Source organism: Coregonus clupeaformis, chromosome 18 (genome assembly GCF_020615455.1).
Source record: "Coregonus clupeaformis isolate EN_2021a chromosome 18, ASM2061545v1, whole genome shotgun sequence".
In the NCBI taxonomy this organism is placed as follows: Eukaryota; Metazoa; Chordata; class Actinopteri; order Salmoniformes; family Salmonidae; genus Coregonus; species Coregonus clupeaformis.
The window spans coordinates 26,780,484-26,799,788 of record NC_059209.1 but is presented as its reverse complement, the minus strand read 5'-3'; the positions used below and the strand labels follow the sequence as shown (position 1 = coordinate 26,799,788).

Sequence of the window (19,305 nt, the reverse complement as noted above, 5' to 3'; positions counted from 1 at the left end):
TTCACCCCCCTTGGCATTTTTCCTGGAATTAAAATGGATTTGGGGGGGGTTGTATCATTTGATTTACACAACATGCCTACCACTTTGTAGAGCCACCTTTTGCAGCAATTACAGCAGCAAGACTCTTGGGGTATGTCTCTATAAGCTTGGCACATCTAGCCAGTCTCAAATCTTTGGAAGACTGAAACAGGTTTCCCTCAAGAATTTCCCTGTATTTAGCGCCATCCATCATTCCTTCAATTCTGACCAGTTTGCTAGTCCCTGCCGATGAAAAACATCCCCACAGCATGATGCTGCCACCACCATGCTTCACAGTGGGGATGGTGTTCTCGGGGTGATGAGAGGTGTTGGGTTTGCGCCAGAAGTAGCGTTTTCCTTGATGGCCAAAAAGCTCAATTTTAGTCTCATCTGACCAGAGTACCTTCTTCCATATGTTTTTTCTTTTAAGCAATGGATTTTTTCTGGCCACTCTTCCGTAAAGCCCTGCTCTGTGGAGTGTACGGCTTAAAGTGGTCCTATGGACAGATACTCCAATCTCTGCTGTGGAGCTTTGCAGCTCCTTCAGGGTTATCTTTGGTCTCTTTGTTGCCTCTTTGATTAATGCCCTCCTTTTTTTTTACCTTTATTTAACTAGGCAAGTCAGTTAAGAACAAATTCTTATATAAAATGACGGCCTACACCGGCCAAACCCGGACGACGCTGGGCCAATTGTGCGCCGCCCTATGGGACTCCCAATCACGTCCAGTTGTGATACAGCCTGAAATCGAACCGGGGGTCTGTAGTGATGCCTTAGACTGCTGCACCACTCGAGAGCGCCACTCCTTGCCTGGTCTGTGAGTTTTGGTGGGCAGCCCTCTCTTGGCAGGTTTGTTGTGGTGCCATATTCTTTCCCTTTTTTAATAATGGATTTAATGGTGCTCTGTGAGATGTTCAAAGTTTCTGATATTTTTTTATAACCCAACCATGATCTGTACTTCTCCACAACTTTGTCCCTGACCTGTTTGGAGAGCTCCTTGGTCTTCATGGTGCCCCTTGCTTAGTGGTGTTGCAGACTCTGGGGCCTTTCAGAACAGGTGTATATATACTGAGATCACGTGACAGATCATGTGACACTTAGATTGCACACAGGTGGCCGTTATTTAACGAATTATGTGACTTCTGAAGGTAACTGGTTGCACCAGATCTTATTTAGGGGCTTCATGCAAAGGGGATGAATACATATACACACACCACTTTTACGTTATTTCTTTCATTTCACTTCACCAATTTGGACTATATTGTGTATGTCCATTACATGAAAACCAAATAAAAATCCATTTAAATTACAGGTTTTAATGCAACAAAATAGGAAAAACACCAAGGGGGATGAATACTTTTGCAAGGCACTGTACTGATAGATGGGTAAAAAAAAAACAGACATTGAATTTCCCTTTGAGCATGGTGAAGTTATTAATTACACCCAGACGCTACAAAGATCCAGGCATCCTTCCTAACTCAGTTGACGGAGGGGAAGGAAACTGCTCGGGGATTTCACCATGAGGCCAATGGTGACTTTAAAACAGTTTAATGGCTGTTATAGGAGAAAACTGAAGATCGATCAACAACATCGAAGTTACTCCACAATACTAACTGAAATGACTAAATGTGAGGAGTGAAAAGAAGGATGCCTGTACAGAATACAAATATTCTAAAACATGCATCCTGTTTGCAATAAGACACTAAAGTAAAACCGGAAAACGTGTGGCAAAGAAATTAACTTTATGTCCTGAATACAAAGCGTTATGTTTGGGGCAAATCCAACACAACACGTCACTGAGTACCACTCTTCATATTTTCAAGCATGTTGGTGGCTATATCATGCTACGGGTATGCTTGTCATCTGAAATTGTTTTAGGATAAAAATAAAGAGAATAAAGCACATGCAAAATCCTAGAGGAAAACCTGATTCAGTCTGCTTTCCAACAGACACTGGGAGACAAATTCACCTTTCAGCAGGACAATAACCTAAAACACAAGGCCAAATATACACTGGAGTTGCTTACCAAGACAACACTTTGTCATTATGGGGTATTGTGTGTAGATGGGGGAGAAAAAAAATCAATTTAATCCATTTTGAATTCAGGCTGTAACACAACAAAATGTAGAATAAGTCAAGGGGTATGAATACTTTCTGAAGACACTGTGCATATCTACCTCAATTCCCTCGTACCTCTGCACATCGACTCGGTACTGGTGCCCCGTGTATATACCAAGTTATCATTACTCAATGTGTATTTATTCCTCGCGTTATTATTTTTTTATTATTTCATTATTTTTCTCTCTGCATTGTTGGGAAGTAAGCATTTCATTGTTAGTCTACACCTGTTGTTTACGAAGCATGTGACAAATACAATTTTATTAAATTTTACAGACATTCTATACACTGAGTGTACAAAACATTAGGAACACCTTCCTAATATTGCGTTGCAGCCCCTTCTGCCCTCAGAACAGCCTCAATTTGTCAGGGCATGGACTCCACAAGGTGTCGAAAGCGTTCCACAGGGATGCTGGCCCATGTTGACTCCAATGCTTCTCACAGTTGTTTCAAGTTGGCTGGATGTCCTTTGGGGGGTGGACCATTCTTGATACACACGGGAAACTGTTGAGCTTGAAAAACCCGGCAGCATTGCAGTTCTGGACACACTCAAACCGGGGAGCCTGGCACTTACTACCATTCCCCGTTCAAAGGCACTTAAATATTTTGTCTTGCCCATTCACCCTCTGAATGGCAAACATACACAATCTGTGTCTCAATTGTCTCATCTACACTGATTGAAGTGGATTTAACAAGTGACATCAACAAGGGATCATAGCTTTCACCTGGATTCACGTGGTCAGTCTGTCATGTTCCTAATGTTTTGTACACCCAGATAAGACTCTACCCCCTGAACCTTTTACTATGCCTTTACTGGCTGCCTGAGAAGGATCCCTGGTATTACCTGAGACAGGGAAGAGGAGAGGCGTTATATGGAGGAATACGGTGGGCTCCTAAATCAGTTAAGTGGATGAAAACATAAAGGTGAGCTGATAAAAGCAGAGGGCTCCATATATCACCTCACCGATGGAGGGAGGGAGGGAGGAAAGGAGGGAGGGCGCAGAAGATTTACAGGGGAGGAGGAGAGCTCCTCTCCCCTCCTCTCTTTCTCTCCTCCCCTCCTCCCCCTCTCCTACCCTTCCCACAGGCTCAACATCTTTCTCGGCAAGTATTATTATGTCTTCAAGGTAGAAGTCAAGTGGAAACAAAAATAGAATGCTGGCAGGTATCGCAACCCAACAGGTTTAGAGGGAGCGTATCTCCATAACCATGACAAAATCTATGCTGGTTCTTGTACTGTTTGTACTCCTCTTTGAACCTTAGCTACATGTCCCATCTAGAGGCTGAGCATACCATCTGGCCCCGAGTGATGGTGTGTCCTGCATAGAGGCAAGGCTGAAGAAGGAGAGACACCTTTTCCATATGTGTAAGGGGCCAAGAGAGCCGAAGACACTTTTTCCATCCTCCCCCTCAAGTACTCTTCTCACTTAACAGTATATTTCTCTTTTCAAGCCTTAAACAAATTATAGACAGATCCGTGTATTCCTGATAAACACGTCACTAATGAACGATATTATGAGATTATGAAAACAAATAAAAACAAGTGAAAATCAGCGTTCCCCTGCCTGCTGGCTGGGCTGTGTCGGTTGCTAAGCATTACCTCCTGCTGCCCCTCGGCCTTTGCACTTCACGTTAAGTGTAGGAGCTCCTTGATTGATGATGTCACAGGGCGAAGTTCGGGGAACCCTGGGTAGACACCTAATTCATTATATCCTCTGTAGCCCCTCTACAAGAGGGCTCTCTGCTGGAGTAGGACTGATGCTTCAAGAAAATATTCATCATTATAAAGCACAGCTGGCAAGATAGATGAACACTGAACGGTGCACCCAGAGAGAGTGAGAAGAAAAGTGGGACTGTTGTTCCCCATTCAACCCCATCGCCTAGGCTGTGTCCCAAATGGCACCATATTCCCTATATAGTGCACTACTTTTGACCAGGTCAGTGCACTATATATAGAGTGCCATTTGTGACGCAGCCCTAGTTACCTCCTAGTCTTCTGTACAGACCTAGCCTGGCCTCTTTCAGTGCTCCTAAGCATTGCCTCACCGAGTAGATGGTCAGACTTGACCAGAAGACGGAGTTTTGGGATTTTGAATGTACTCTTCTAATAACCAATGCAGGTCACACATGCTCTTCTGATCTACTGTACGGCATGTGTATAAGCACACCATACTCAACATGCTCATCAACAATCAGTCGGGGGGAGATAGAGAGACAGAGACCATATTAGAGACACATATTTCTCTCAGATTACAGACCCACAAAGAATTTTAAAACAAATCCAATTTTGATAAACTCCTATATCTATTAGATGAAATACCACAGTGTGCCATCACAGCAGCAAGATTTGCGAGCTGTTGCCACAAGAAAAGGGCAACCAGTGAAGAACAAACACCATTGTAAAAACAACCCATATTTATTTGTATTTATTTTCCCTTTTGTACTTTAACTATTTGTACATCGTTACAACACTGTATATAGCCATAATATGACATTTCAAATGTCTCTATTCCTTTGCAACTTTTGTTAGTGTAATTTATTGTTTATTTCTGATTGTTTTATTTAACTTTTGTTTATTATCTATTTCACTTGCTTTGGCAAGCCCCCGCGATATGCAACTTTTCAGGGAAGTCAGGAACCAATATACACAATCAGTTAGGAAAGCAAAGGCTAGCTTTTTCAAACAGAAATTTGCATCCTGTAGCACGAACTACAAAATGTTTTGGGACACAGTAAAGTCCATGGAGAATAAGAGCACCTCCTCCCAGCTACCCAGTGCACTGAGGCTAGGAAACACTGTCACCACCGATAAATCTACGATAATCGAGAATTTCAATAAGCATGGCCATGCTTTCCACCTGGCTACCCCTACCTCGGCCACCAGCTCTGCACCCTCCGCTGCAACTTGCCCATGCCCCCCCCCGCTTTTCCTTCACCCAAATTCAGATAGCTGATGTCCTGAAAGAGTGCTAAATCTGGACCTCTACAAATCAGCTGGGCTAGACAATCTGGACCCTTTCTTTTTAAAATTAGCCGCCAAAATTGTCGCAACCCCTATTACCAGCCTGTTCAACCTCCTTTTCGTATCGTCTGAGATCCCAAGAGATTGGAAAGCTGCCGCGATCATCCCCCTCTTCAAAGGGGGTGACACTCTAGATCCAAACTGTTACAGACCTATATCCATCCTGCCCTTCGAAAGTATTTGAAAGCCAAGTTAACAAACAGATCACCGACCATTTCGAATCCCACCGTACCTTCTCCGCTATGCAATCTGGTTTCCGAGCTGGTCATGGGTGCACCTCAGCCAACCTCAAGGTCCTAAATGATATAATAACCGCGATCGATAAAAGACAGTACTGTGCAGCCGTCTTCATCGACCTGGCCAAGGCTTTTGACTCTGTCAATCACCGCATTCTTATTGGCAGACTAAATAGCCTTGGTTTCTCAAATGAGAAACCAAGGCCTTGGTTTCTCCTCACCTGGTTCACCAACTACTTCTCAGATAGAGTTCAATGTGTCAAATCGGAGGGCCTGTTGTCTGGACCTCTGGCAATCTCTATGGGGGTGCCACAGGGTTCAATTCTCAGGCCGACTCTATTCTCTGTGTATATCAATGATGTCGCTCTTGCTGCTGGTGACCCTCAGATCCACCTCTACGCAGACAACACCATCTTGTATACATCTGGCCCTTCATTGGACACTGTGTTAACAAACCTCCAAATGAGCTTCAATGCCATACAACACTCCTTCCGTGGCCTCCAACTGCTCTTAAACGCTAGTAAAACTAAATGCATGCTCTTCAATCGAATGCTGCTTGCACCCGCCCGCCCGACTAGAATCACTACTCTTGGCGGGTCTGACTTAGAATATGTAGACAACTACAAATACCTAGGTGTCTGGTTAGACCGTAAACTCTCCTTCCAGACTCACATTAAGCATCTCCAATCCAAAGTTAAATCTAGAATCGGCTTCCTATTTCGCAACAAAGCCTCCTTCACTCATGCTGCTAAACATGCCCTCGTAAAACAGACTATCCTACCGATCTTTGACTTTGGCCGCCATTCCTTCCAGTTCTCTGCTGCAAATGACTGGAACGAACTGCAAAAATCTCTGAAGCTGGAGACACTTGTCTCCCTCACTAACTTTAAGCATCAGTTGTCAGAGCAGCTTACCGATCAATGCACCTGTACATCTGTAATTAGCCCACCCAACTACCGCATCCCCATATTGTTATTTACATTGTTATTTATTTTGCTCATTTGCACCCCAGTATCTCTATTTGCACATCATCTTTTGCACATATATCACTCCAGTGTTAATACTAAATTGTAATGATGTTGCACTATGGCCTATTTATTGCCTTACCTCCATAACTTACTACATTTGCACACACTGTATATAGATTTTCTATTGTGTTATTGACTGTACGTTTTGTTTATTCCATATGTAACTCTGTGTTGTTGTTGTTTTTATCGCACTGCTTTGCTTTATCTTGGCCAGGTCGCAGTTGTAAATGAGAACTTGTTCTCAACTGGCTTACCTGGTTAAATAAAGGTGAAATAAAAAAATAAAAAATAAAAAATGTAAACATATTTTTCCCATGCCAATAAAGCCCTTTGAATTGAATTGAATTGAGAGAGAGGTAGATCGAATGAGAGAGAGAGGGAGAGAGAGCGGGAAAGAGAGAAGGAGAGGGAGAGGGAGAGGGAGAGGCATGGTGAAGTGACTGATCAGGGAAAAGGAAAGGTGGGCACCACACCGCATCAACACATACGGAACCAATCCCATCCCGATTCCCGTCTATCCATCCCCTCCCTCTGCAGAGCGCCATGACATCATGGTTCTGGGGCGATGAGCTGAGAGTGATGGATATCTGTATAGGAACATTTCCTTCTGGCCCGAAGCCTCTGTTCATGTTAAAAGCCTTGCACATCATACATCACCGTCTACTGGCATCCCTCCCTGAGCCCACATCTCACGTCTCCCCTCCTCTCTGCTCTGGACAACATATGGAGACACTTTCTCCCTCTGCTTCTCTACTGCTTGACGGCCTCATAGCAAATCAGATTGAAGATTGAGCTTGTTTACCTTCCAGACCCTATTCCACATGCTTACTTTAAAAAAGGCTGGGGAGGGGAGAGGGAGAAGAAACGCAGAGTGAAGACCTAAAAGAGGGGAGGCCTAAACCAAAAGAAAGTGCTACTTAATATGTAATTTAACCTTTTCCAAACGTCCAGCGGCGAGCGTTTAAAGGCCGCCAATAAATCTGTTCTCAGGTCTCAGTCAGTATGATGGAAGATCCCTGCTCTCACTCTCAGTGGCGAGATATATGGAGGAGAGGAGAGAGGAGATGGAGAGAGAGAGAAAGGGGGAGAGAGAGAAAGGGGGAGAGAGAGAAAGGGGGAGAGAGAGAAAGGGGGAGAGAGAGGAGATGGAGAGAGAGAGAAAGGGGGAGAGAGAGAAAGGGGGAGAGAGAGAAAGGGGGAGAGAGAGAAAGAGAGAAAGAGAAAGGGGGAGAGAGAGAAAGGGGGAGAGAGAGAAAGAGAGAAAGAGAGAAAGAGAGAAAGAGGAGACCAGACTCAGTGTCTTTCCCCCCGGTGTGTGTGAAAGGTTGAGGAAACAGCGGGCTGCACTAGCAGGGATCATGTGGATAACGAGGCGAGAGTCTCATGATTGATTGACATAATGTGTGGGCAATATGGCTGCCTAAGTGTGGGGTGGCTGGGCCTAGTGTAGCCCTCAACACTTGGTTAACACATTCACATTCACCCCCCCACCCACGAAGACAAACACATACAGTTCCTCTCGCATGTACAGGCACACTTGCTTGCATGCACACATACTAACACACACCTACATTGTTTAAAACCCACCTCTGCATCTCCCTTTGGCAGGTAAGCTTTTACGACTATCTCCACATTGCAGCAAGTTTCTGACTAGCTCTGTGACAGTTCCAAGACGATTCCTTGCCTGGAGATGAGAGATCAGACTGGAATGATTTATTGTCACCTGGGTCTTGTGCTTTAATGTCAGAATTAATAGTTCTGTTTTCTGGCAGTCAACCCTGAAACTGGATTGGCTTCCAAAATCAGATGAAAGGATAGAGTAAAAGGACCCAACTCAACGAAACCAAAGAAAACAAACAGTGGGACAATTAGCATTGATGTCTGGTGATCCACCCTATACCGCCCAGGGTCAACACACACGCACGTACACACATGAACACACACGTACACACAAACACACGTACACACAAACATAGATTCCTGTTGACACTAAACTCCCCACGCAGACCCAAACCACCAACTGTCCTCAACCAACCGGACGCAATTCATTAAACGTCTTGCATAAGCAGAAAATCATAAATAGTGTAAAGCAAAACATATTAATTAACTGTGAAAATAATTACAGGTCTCTTTAATACGGGGGAAATAAAACTTTTGACAGTATTTATAAAACAGAGGAGGAGGGAGGCGAGGGATCTTTAGATGTGATGCGTAGCTGGCTGGCAGATAGAGAGAGGGCTGGTTGGGTGGCTGATATACGTCTGTTGAACCCCAGCACTTCCACACATTGTAATTACAGTGTTGGGACTCGACGTCCTGAATCGAGAAAGGCGCTAGAAAAATGGCCCGGGACAAGGTATAACTATAAATCACCGCGCCAAGAGGAGTCTTCGCAATTAATTGTTGACATACTGTACCTATTATGTATGCGTCTTGTCGAGGACTCTCGGCCAATCCGTTTATAACCAGTAAAAATATAAACATTTAGGAGGAAGAGAGAGAGGAAGGGAAAATACTAAAACCTTTTTATTTTATGGTTGTAAAGTGAACTGACTGAACTTTACAGTGCAGTGCGATTAGGAAGGTACTGTTAGCTTACTGTAGATACAGGTTGCTGGAAGCTAGAATGAGTCCCAAATGGCACCCTATTCCCTTTATAGTGCACTACTTTTGACCAGGGTCCCCTAATACTTTTGACCAGTAGTGCACTATATGGGGGATAGTGTGCCTTTTGGGATGCACACGTTGACTTGCTACTGGGAGAATAGGACAGTGTATTCGTTACTCTTACATGCCATAGCTTGATACACATATCCCTCCCCAGCTAGGCTTGTGGCATGAGGGAGCTGACTGGGCTCTTGCTGAGCAGGTCAATTATCTTCACCTGTAGGAAGAGGGACAGTCAAACACTAGAAAGCTGATTTCTTAATTTTAAACAGTTATTACATTCAAACTACAGTGAGGGAAAAAAGTATTTGATCCCCTGCTGATTTTGTACGTTTGCCCACTGACAAAGAAATGATCAGTCTATGAATTTAATGGTAGGTTTATTTGAACAGTGAGAGACAGAATAACAACAAAAAAATCCAGAAAAACGCATGTCAAAAATGTTATAAATTGATTTGCATTTTAATGAGGGAAATAAGTATTTGACCCCCTCTCAATCAGAAAGATTTCTGGCTCCCACGTGTCTTTTATACAGGTAACGAGCTGAGATTAGGAGCACACTCTTAAAGGGAGTGCTCCTAATCTCAGTTTGTTACCTGTATAAAAGACACCTGTCCACAGAAGCAATCAATCAGATTCCAAACTCTCCACCATGGCCAAGACCAAAGAGCTCTCCAAGGATGTCAGGGACAAGATTGTAGACCTACACAAGGCTGGAATGGGCTACAAGACCATCGGCAAGCAGCTTGGTGAGAAGGTGACAACAGTTGGTGCGATTATTCGCAATTGGAAGAAACACAAAATAACTGTCAATCTCCCTCGACCTGGGGCTCCATGCAAGATCTCACCTCGTGGAGTTGCAATGATCATGAGAACGGTGAGGAATCAGCCCAGAACTACACGGGAGGATCTTGTCAATGATCTCAAGGCAGCTGGGACCATAGTCACCAAGAAAACGATTGGTAACACACTACGCCGTGAAGGACTGAAATCCTGCAGCGCCCGCAAGGTCCCCCTGCTCAAGAAAGCACATATACAGGGCCGTCTGAAGTTTGCCAATGAACATCTGAATGATTCAGAGGAGAACTGGGTGAAAGTGTTGTGGTCAGATGAGACCAAAATCGAGCTCTTTGGCATCAACTCAACTCGCCGTGTTTGGAGGAGGAGGAATGCTGCCTATGACCCCAAGAACACCATCCCCACCGTCAAACACGGAGGTGGAAACATTATGCTTTGGGGGTGTTTTTCTGCTAAGGGGCCAGGACAACTTCACTGCATCAAAGGGACGATGGACAGGGCCATGTACCGTCAAATCTTGGGTGAGAACCTCCTTCCCTCAGCCAGGGCATTGAAAATGGGTTGTGGATGGGTATTCCAGCATGACAATGACCCAAAACACACGGCCAAGGCAACAAAGGAGTGGCTCAAGAAGAAGCACATTAAGGTCCTGGAGTGGCCTAGCCAGTCTCCAGACCGTAATCCCATAGAAAATCTGTGGAGGGAGCTGAAGGTACGAGTTGCCAAACGTCAGTTTCGAAACCTTAATGACTTGGAGAAGATCTGCAAAGAGGAGTGGAACAAAATCCCTCCTGAGATGTGTGCAAACCTGGTGGCCAACTACAAGAAACGTCTGACCTCTGTGATTGCCAACAAGGGTTTTGCCACCAAGTACTAAGTCATGTTTTGCAGAGGGGTCAAATACTTATTTCCCTCATTAAAATGCAAATCAATTTATAACATTTTTGACATGCGTTTTTTTGGATTTTGTTGTTGTTATTCTGTCTCTCACTGTTCAAATAAACCTACCATTGAAATTATAGACTGATCATGTCTTTGTCAGTGGGCAAACGTACAAAATCAGCAGGGGATCAAATACTTTTTTCCCTCACTGTAAGTAACTAACTATCCCACCCAGGCAAGAAATGGCCAAACAAGCAGTGCCTCCTCCACCCTAGACCCCAGTCACAAACAACGCCCAATCATAGGCTACAGTTGGCCACTGTTCTTCAACCAACACTGAAGAACAGAGGCAGGGCAAACTTTAGGCCGGGTGCCAGTCATTTTCTTGGGGTCTTTTATTTTCATTAATCAAGTTCAAACTTGAATCCCTTGTTTCAGCGCAGCAACAGGAAACTACAACAAAACTTCAGTAGTAAAACACAGTGTGGGGACAGAACAGCTTTACACTTTATGGGCGTCTTACTACTTTCAGCCACTATTAGGCTCTGATCCATCAGGCAGACAGAGCTGTCCTCCAGTCTATAATAAATCCTAATAAGACCTGACCTCCTGACGCAAGTGTCGTTTTCCTGACCTAGACACACTGGCACTGAGTCTGATAAAATACACACAGTCTAATGAAAGCTCATTAGAGAGAGGGAGAGAGAGAGAGAGAGAGAGAAGGAAGGAAGGAAGGAAGGAAGGAAGGAAGGAAGGAAGGAAGGAAGGAAGGAAGGAAGGAAGGAAGGAAGTAAGGAAGGAAGGAAGGAAGGAAGGAAGGAAGGAAGGAAGGAAGGAAGGAAGGAAGGAAGGAAGGAAGGAAGGAAGGGTGAGAGAGAATGTTAGATAGCATGAGGGAAAGCGCGAGAGAGAGACAGAGAGAGAGAGAGAGAGACAGAGAGAGAGAGAGAGAGAGAGAGAGAGAGAGAGAGAGAGAGAGAGAGAGAGAGAGAGAGAGAGAGAGAGAGAGAGAGAGAGAGAGAGACCCTATTAGCTACAGTCTTCTCTGTCTGACTGACTTCCCTATGGCTACACTACTCAGTCTCTTTACCTAGATACACAATCTAATGAGAGAGTCGATCCCTATGGCTACACTACTCAGTCTCTCTGACTGATCCAGAGAGAGAGAGATACATCCTCATTAAAGCTGAAAATAAACATCCTGTTTAACAGACCAATCAGATTAAATATCCTGTTTAAAGGACCAATCAAATTACACATCCCGTGTAACCAACCAATCAGATCAAACATCTGTTTAAGGAAGCAATTTGTATTTTATCGGGGTGTCACATCTGTGCCATGTTTACCCCCGACCTGCTAGCCAGACAAAGAGGGCTTTAAGGAGCTGCCTCCCTCGCTGTGCCTCAGGTGGAGTGTTCTTGTGTGGCACACACACACACACACACTTATGCGCATAAATAAAACACCCACTCTATTAATGAATGCTTTTGCAATAGTAGCAATCCGCTGGCAGCGAGGGGTAAACATTAAACCTGCCTGCCTCCTAAATTGATGGTGCTGCTCCTTCCTTCAATCCCCCTCTGGCTCAGATCTACAACATGCTTTGTGGCTGTGTGTGTGGAGGCATGGGTCTAAATCTATGATTAGGATCCCCTGGGAAAGGCATGGATGACTGTGGGGCAGCCAGGGGTGGGACAAGAGAGTGGGACAGTGATAAGAGAGGAGGTTTGAGGGGGTGTGTGTGAGTGTGCCTGGTATTATTGAGAGTGCCGGGCTTGAAAGCGTCCTGTTGCCTCGTCCAGCCTGTCTCTATAGGCTGGAGTTAATGGTGGCACGTTTGGCTGGATCGAGTGACCAGCCTGTCGCTTTCATGTGAGGCTTCATTAGAGCAGGGTGAGTAACATGAATCTGGAGGCAATAAAGGTGCCTGAAAAGCTGCCTGTCGCCTCCCAGCCCTGCTTCACTGCACACTGACTGGACTGGGCTATGGCTTTCCACAACCGTCTCATACACTAACAAACACTCACATTAAAGCAAGGGGGAAGGTGAAATGTGTAATAATTTGCCTGTCACTGGCTGATGTACTCTTAACAACGCCTACTCACAAGTTTCTATCAGACAGGTCATGAGGAGATGAAAGTTTCACAATATACAGCCCTTCCACAAACTGTGTTGACAGGTGTATTATCAAAAGTTGCACTGTAACTTATGAACAAACAGCAAATATCCAGGACATCATCTCCCTCTCTCGCCCCTTCCCCTGCCTCTCTCACCCCCTCCCCTCCCTCACCCACTCCCCTCTCTCACCTCCTCCCCTCTCCCTCTCTCACCCCCTCCCCTCCCTCTCTCACCTCCTCCCCTCCCTCTCTCACCCACTCCCATCCCTCCGTCTCACCTTCTCCAGGGTGGGCCAGCAGCCATCTCCCAGGCCCAGCAGGGAACAGCGACAGAACCCCACACTGCCTATCCACAGGGTGTCTGTGACAGCACTGCGTCCCTTAGCCAGATCCCACAGGCACACACGCATGTCCCGCCCCTGACTGACAAAACAACACACAGATACACGGGACCATGAGACCATGAGACAGAGAGATAAATATACTGGCCTGCTCTATGAGGAGATTACAGGTGGTTCATCAAAGAGAATGAAGTTGATGTGGCATCTGTTGCTTCAACAAAGTCTACATAGGCCTGGTATTGTCAGTGAGGTAGTTAGTTTGTTACCTGATGAGGGTGTCTCTGGAGTGAAGAGTGTTGAGCCAGATGACAGAGGCTCCAGAATGACCTTCTAGTACCCTGTCAGCTCTCCTGGTGGTCAGGTTCCACACATGGACTGAGCCTTGGCCGAAGCTACACAACACACCATTCAACTTGTTACTATAAGTTTCTATCTGACATTTTTGTCAAAAATGAGTTAGTCACATATAATTGATCTTTAGATGGTTCTTCATATGTCTTTGAAGTTATTTTTTATTTATTTTTAAATCTAAGTGAAAAAAATCTAAAACTAGAAAGATATATCTGCATAAGCCCATTTGAACTTGACGTTAAAAGGTTCTGTCTGCAATCCAATCACAAGCCTTTACAAATACAGACAGACCAATCAGAACACGTCTTTGCCATCTCCCTCTAAGTATGGCCTAGGCTAGTCTAGCCAGCAATAATGGCACTCGAAAAAAATAAAAACACTGTCAGAAATCTTAAAGTAAAAATGTTGTCATATCATTGTTCAGTGATGACAGTAATTAGACTGATGATCTGATATAGAGGTCCAGGACCTCTATATCAGGCGGTGTCAGATGAAGGCCCAAAAAATTGCCAAAGTCTCCAGCCACCCAAGCCATACACTGTTCACTCTGCTATCCGTCCGGCAAACAGTACCGGAGCATGGGCTGTCGGACCAACAGGTGCCGAGACAGCTTCTACCCACAAACCATAAGACTGCTAAATAGCCAGACTGCTAAATAGTCAATAAATGGTACCCGAACTATCTGCACTGCACACTTACTAAAATATACTGTATATACACACGCCATATACACACTCACTCACACACACTACTTTGACACTCACTCCCACACAAAATCCACACACACTACATACGCAAACACACACAAAGACACAACACAAACACACATACACCTTACACACACTTTTACACTCATTACTTACATCCGCTATGACAGGCTACCGACCCGTAGCACTGACGTCTGTAGCCATGAAGTGCTTTGAAAGGCTGGTCATGGCTCACATCAACAGCATTATCCCAGAAACCCTAGACCCACTCCAATTTGCATACCGCCCCAACAGATCCACAGATGATGCAATCTCTATTGCACTCCACACTGCCCTTTCCCACCTGGACAAGAGGAACACCTACGTGAGAATGCTATTCATTGACTACAGCTCAGCATTCAACACCATAGTGCCCTCTAAGCTCATCACTAAGCTAAGGATCCTGGGACTAAACACCTCCCTCTGCAACTGGATCCTGGACTTCCTGACGGGCCGCCCCCAGGTGGTAAGGGTAGGTAACAACACATCTGCCACACTGATCCTCAACACGGGGGCCCCTCAGGGGTGCGTGCTCAGTCCCCCTCCTGTACTCTCTGTTCACCCATGACTGCATGGCCAGGCACAACTCCAACACCATCATTAAGTTTGCAGACGACACAACAGTGGTAGGCCTGATCACCGACAACGATGAGACAGCCTATAGGGAGGAGGTCAGAGACCTGGCCGTGTGGTGCCAGGACAACAACCTCTCCCTCAACGTGACCAAGACAAAGGAGATGATTGTGGACTACAGGAAAAAAAAGAGGACTGAGCACGCCCCATTCTCATCGACGGGGCTGTAGTGGAACAGGTTGAGAGCTTCAAGTTCCTTGGTGTCCACATCACCAACGAACTATCATGGTCCAAACACACCAAGACAGTTGTGAAGAGGGCACGACAAAGCCTATTCCCCCTCAGGAGACTGAAAAGATTTGGCATGGGTCCTCAGATCCTCAAAAAATTCTACAGCTGCACCATCGAGAGCATCCTGACTGGTTGCATCACCGCCTGGTATGGCAACTGCTTGGCCTCCGACTGCAAGGCACTACAGAGGGTAGTGCGTACGGCACAGTACATCACTGGGGCCAAGCTTCCTGCCATCCAGGACCTCTATACCAGGCGGTGTCAGAGGAAGGCCCTCAAAATTGTCAAAGACTCCAGCCACCCTAGTCATAGACTGTTCTCCCTGCTACCGCACGGCAAGCGGTACCGGAGTGCCAAGTCTAGGTCCAAAAGACTTCTCAACAGCTTTTACCCCCAAGCCATAAGACTCCTGAACAGCTAATCATGGCTACCCGGACTATTTGCACTGCCCCCCCACCCCATCCTTTTTACGCTGCTGCTACTCTGTAAATTATTTATGCATAGTCACTTTAACTCTACCCACATGTACATATTACTTCAACTATCTCAACTAGCCGGTGCCCCCGCACATTGACTCTGCACCGGTACTCCCCTGTATATATAGCCTCCCTACTGTTATTTTATTTTACTTCTGCTCTTTTTTTCTCAACACTTTTTTTGTTGTTGTTTTATTTTTACTTTTTTGTTAAAATAAATGCCCTGTTGGTTAAGGGCTGTAAGTAAGCATTTCACTGTAATGTCTGCACCTGTTGTATTCGGCGCATGTGACCAATACAATTCCATTTGATTTGATTTGATTTGATTTGTCCACCCTCCCTCCTAAAAGCCTGGAAGGGATGAGAAAGCCAAGCCAATGGGTTCGTAGCTTCAACCCTGCAGCACACACACACACTTACACACACCAACTAATTAATGGACTGCTGAATGTTAGTTTTTTTCTCTTGCTTTGTTTGCTGTTTTCCATGTTATGTCTATCTCTGATAAGATACCCAGGAAAGGGTTGAAAACAGCCCATATGAATATACAGTATGTAGACTTAGAAATAAGGTTCATGAAATCAATCACTCGCTAATATCAGATATAATTAATATATTAGCCATTTCTGAGACTCACTTAAATAATTCCTTTGATGATACAGCAGTAGCAATACAAGGATATAACATCTATAGAAGAGACAGGAATGCTTATGGGGGAGGTGTTACTGTATATATTCAGAGCCATATCCATGTAATGCTCAGAGAAGATCTCATGTCAAGTGTTACTGAAGTGTTGTGGTTGCAGGTTCACCTGGCACGTCTAAAGCCTATTCCTTTGGGGTGTTGCTATAGGCCACCAAGTGTTAACAGTCAATATCTAAATAATGTGTGTGAAATGCTTGATAGTGTATGTGATATAACAGAGAGGTCTACTTTCTTGGGGACCTGAATATTGACTGGCTTTCATCAAGCTGTCTGCTCAAGAGGAAGCTTCTCACTGTAACCAGTGCCTCTAATCTTTTGAGGTTATTAATCAAAATACCAGGGTATTTACAAACACTACAGGAACAAGATCATCCACATGTATTGATCAACTTTTTACTAATACTGTAGAACTTTGTTCTAAAGCTGTATCCGTACCCATTGGATGCAGTGATCACAATATAGTGGCTATATCCAGGAAAGCCAAAGTTCCAAAATCTGGGCCTAAAATAGTGTATAAGAGATCATACAAAAGATTTTGCTGTGACTCTTATGTGGAGGATGTTAAAAATATTTGTTGGTTTGATGTGATTAATAAGGAGTATCCAGACGCTGCACTTGATGAATTTATGAAATTGCTTCTTCCAATTATTGATAAACATGCACCTGTTAAGAAACTGACTGTTAGAACTGTTAAGGCTCCATGGATTGATGAGGAATTGAAACTGTATGGTTGAAAGAGATGGGGCAAAAGGACTGGCTAATAAGTGTGGCTGTACATCTGACTGGCTAACTTACTGCAAATTGATACATTATGTGACAATATTCAACAAAAATAAGAAACTGTATTATAAAGCCAAGATCAATGATATAAAGAATGATGAAAAAAAATACTTGAGTACATCAAATGAAATGATGGTCAGAAAAACAAATTCAACTCCATCTTTCATTGAAACAGATGGCTTATTCATCACAAAACCATTTGATGTTGCCAACTATTTTAATGATTACTTCATTGGCAAAGTGGGCAAACTTAGGCAGGAAATACCAACAGCGAACAGTAAGAAATCGTATTCATGCATAAAAAAAAAAAATAATGAAAGAAAAGCATTTTAAGTTAGAATTTTGTAAAGTTAGTGTGGGAGAGGTGGAAAAAGGACTGTTATCGATCAATAATAACAAACCTCCTGGCATTGACAACTTAGATGGAAAGCTACTGAGGATGGTAGCTGATTCTATAGCCACTCCTATATGGCATATCTTTAATCTAAGCCTAGAGGAAAGTCTTTGTCTTCAGGCCTGGATGGATGCCAAAGTCATTCCGCTACCCAAGAGCGGTAAAGTAGCCTTTCCTGGTTCTAACAGCAGACCTATCAGCTTGCTGCCAGCTCTTAGCAAACTGTTGGAAAAAATGGTTTGACCAAATACAATGCTATTTCTCTGTAAACAAATTAACAACAGACTTTCAGCATGCTTATGGAGAAGGGCTCTCAACATGTACTGCACTGACACAAATGACTGATGATTGGTTGAAATAAGTTTGTGGGAGCTGTACTGTTAGATTTCATTGCAGCGTTTGATATTATTGACCATAACCTGTTGTTGAGAAAACCTATGTGTTATGGCTTTTCAACCTCTGCCAAATAATGGTTTCAGAGCTATCTATCTAATAGAACTCAGAGGGTTTTCTTTAAATGGAAACTTCTCTAATGTCAAACATGTAAAGTGTGGTGTACCATGTTGTGTCGAGTAAACGTTGCTAATTATGCTGTGTGACCAAGGAGAACCCGCTGACGCTGTATTTTCATCATAAGGTTTATTCATAACAAAGGGTTACAGCGTCGATTTACAGATACCTGCAGATACCTGGAGAATAATCGCCCCATCTCAAATATGATTATTCTGTCGTCCTTTGTCCCAAATAAGTATTTATAATCTTTACCCTGCTGTGGGTGGTTTCCCATACAGACCAATCACCTGTCTCCACACAACAGACTTCCTCTGTTCTATGGTGTCCCTCTAAAACTGCTCCCCCTAAAACTGAATAAACATCCTCTCAGGTTCCACTTTGAAAACATTAGCAAAGTCATAATTCCTCAGATACTACAACTGCAGGGCAGCTCTCTAGGCCCTCTACTCTTTTCTATTTTTACCAATGATCTGCCACTGGCATTAAACAAAGCATGTGTGTCCATGTACAGTGAGGGAAAAAAGTATTTGATCCCCTGCTGATTTTGTACGTTTGCCCACTGACAAAGAAATGATCAGTCTATAATTTTAATGGTAGGTTTATTTGAACAGTGAGAGAGAGAATAACAACAAAAAAATCCAGAAAAACGCATGTCAAAAATGTTATAAATTGATTTGCATTTTCAGCTGGTAGAGCACAGAGCTTGTAATGCCAAGGTAGTGGGTTCGATCCCCGGGACCACCCATACACAAAAATGTATGCACGTATGCGTCTGCTAAATGGCATATTATTATATTATTAAGTATTTGACTCCCTCTCAATCAGAACGATTTCTGGCTCCCAGGTGTCTTTTATACAGGTAACGAGCTGAGATTAGGAGCATACTCTTAAAGGTAGTGCTCCTAATCTCAGCTTGTTACCTGTATAAAAGACACCTGTCCACAGAAGCAATCAATCAATCAGATTCCAAACTCTCCACTATGGCCAAGACCAAAGAGCTCTCCAAAGATGTCAGGGACAAGATTGTAGACCTACACAAGGCTGGAATGGGCTACAAGACCATCACCAAGCAGCTTGGTGAGAAGGTGACAACAGTTGGTGCGATTATTCGCAAATGGAAGAAACACAAAATAACTGTCAATCTCCCTCGGCCTGGGGCTCCATGCAAGATCTCACCTCGTGGAGTTGCAATGATCATGAGAACGGTGAGGAACCAGCCCAGAACTACACGGGAGGATCTTGTCAATGATC

The 19,305-nt window shown here is 44.1% G+C and overlaps 1 pseudogene; it reads right to left on the bottom strand.

The window, feature by feature from the left end:
- The window catches only part of LOC121587190, a 42,825-nt pseudogene that overhangs the window by 12,915 nt on the left and 10,605 nt on the right, over nt 1-19,305 (bottom strand).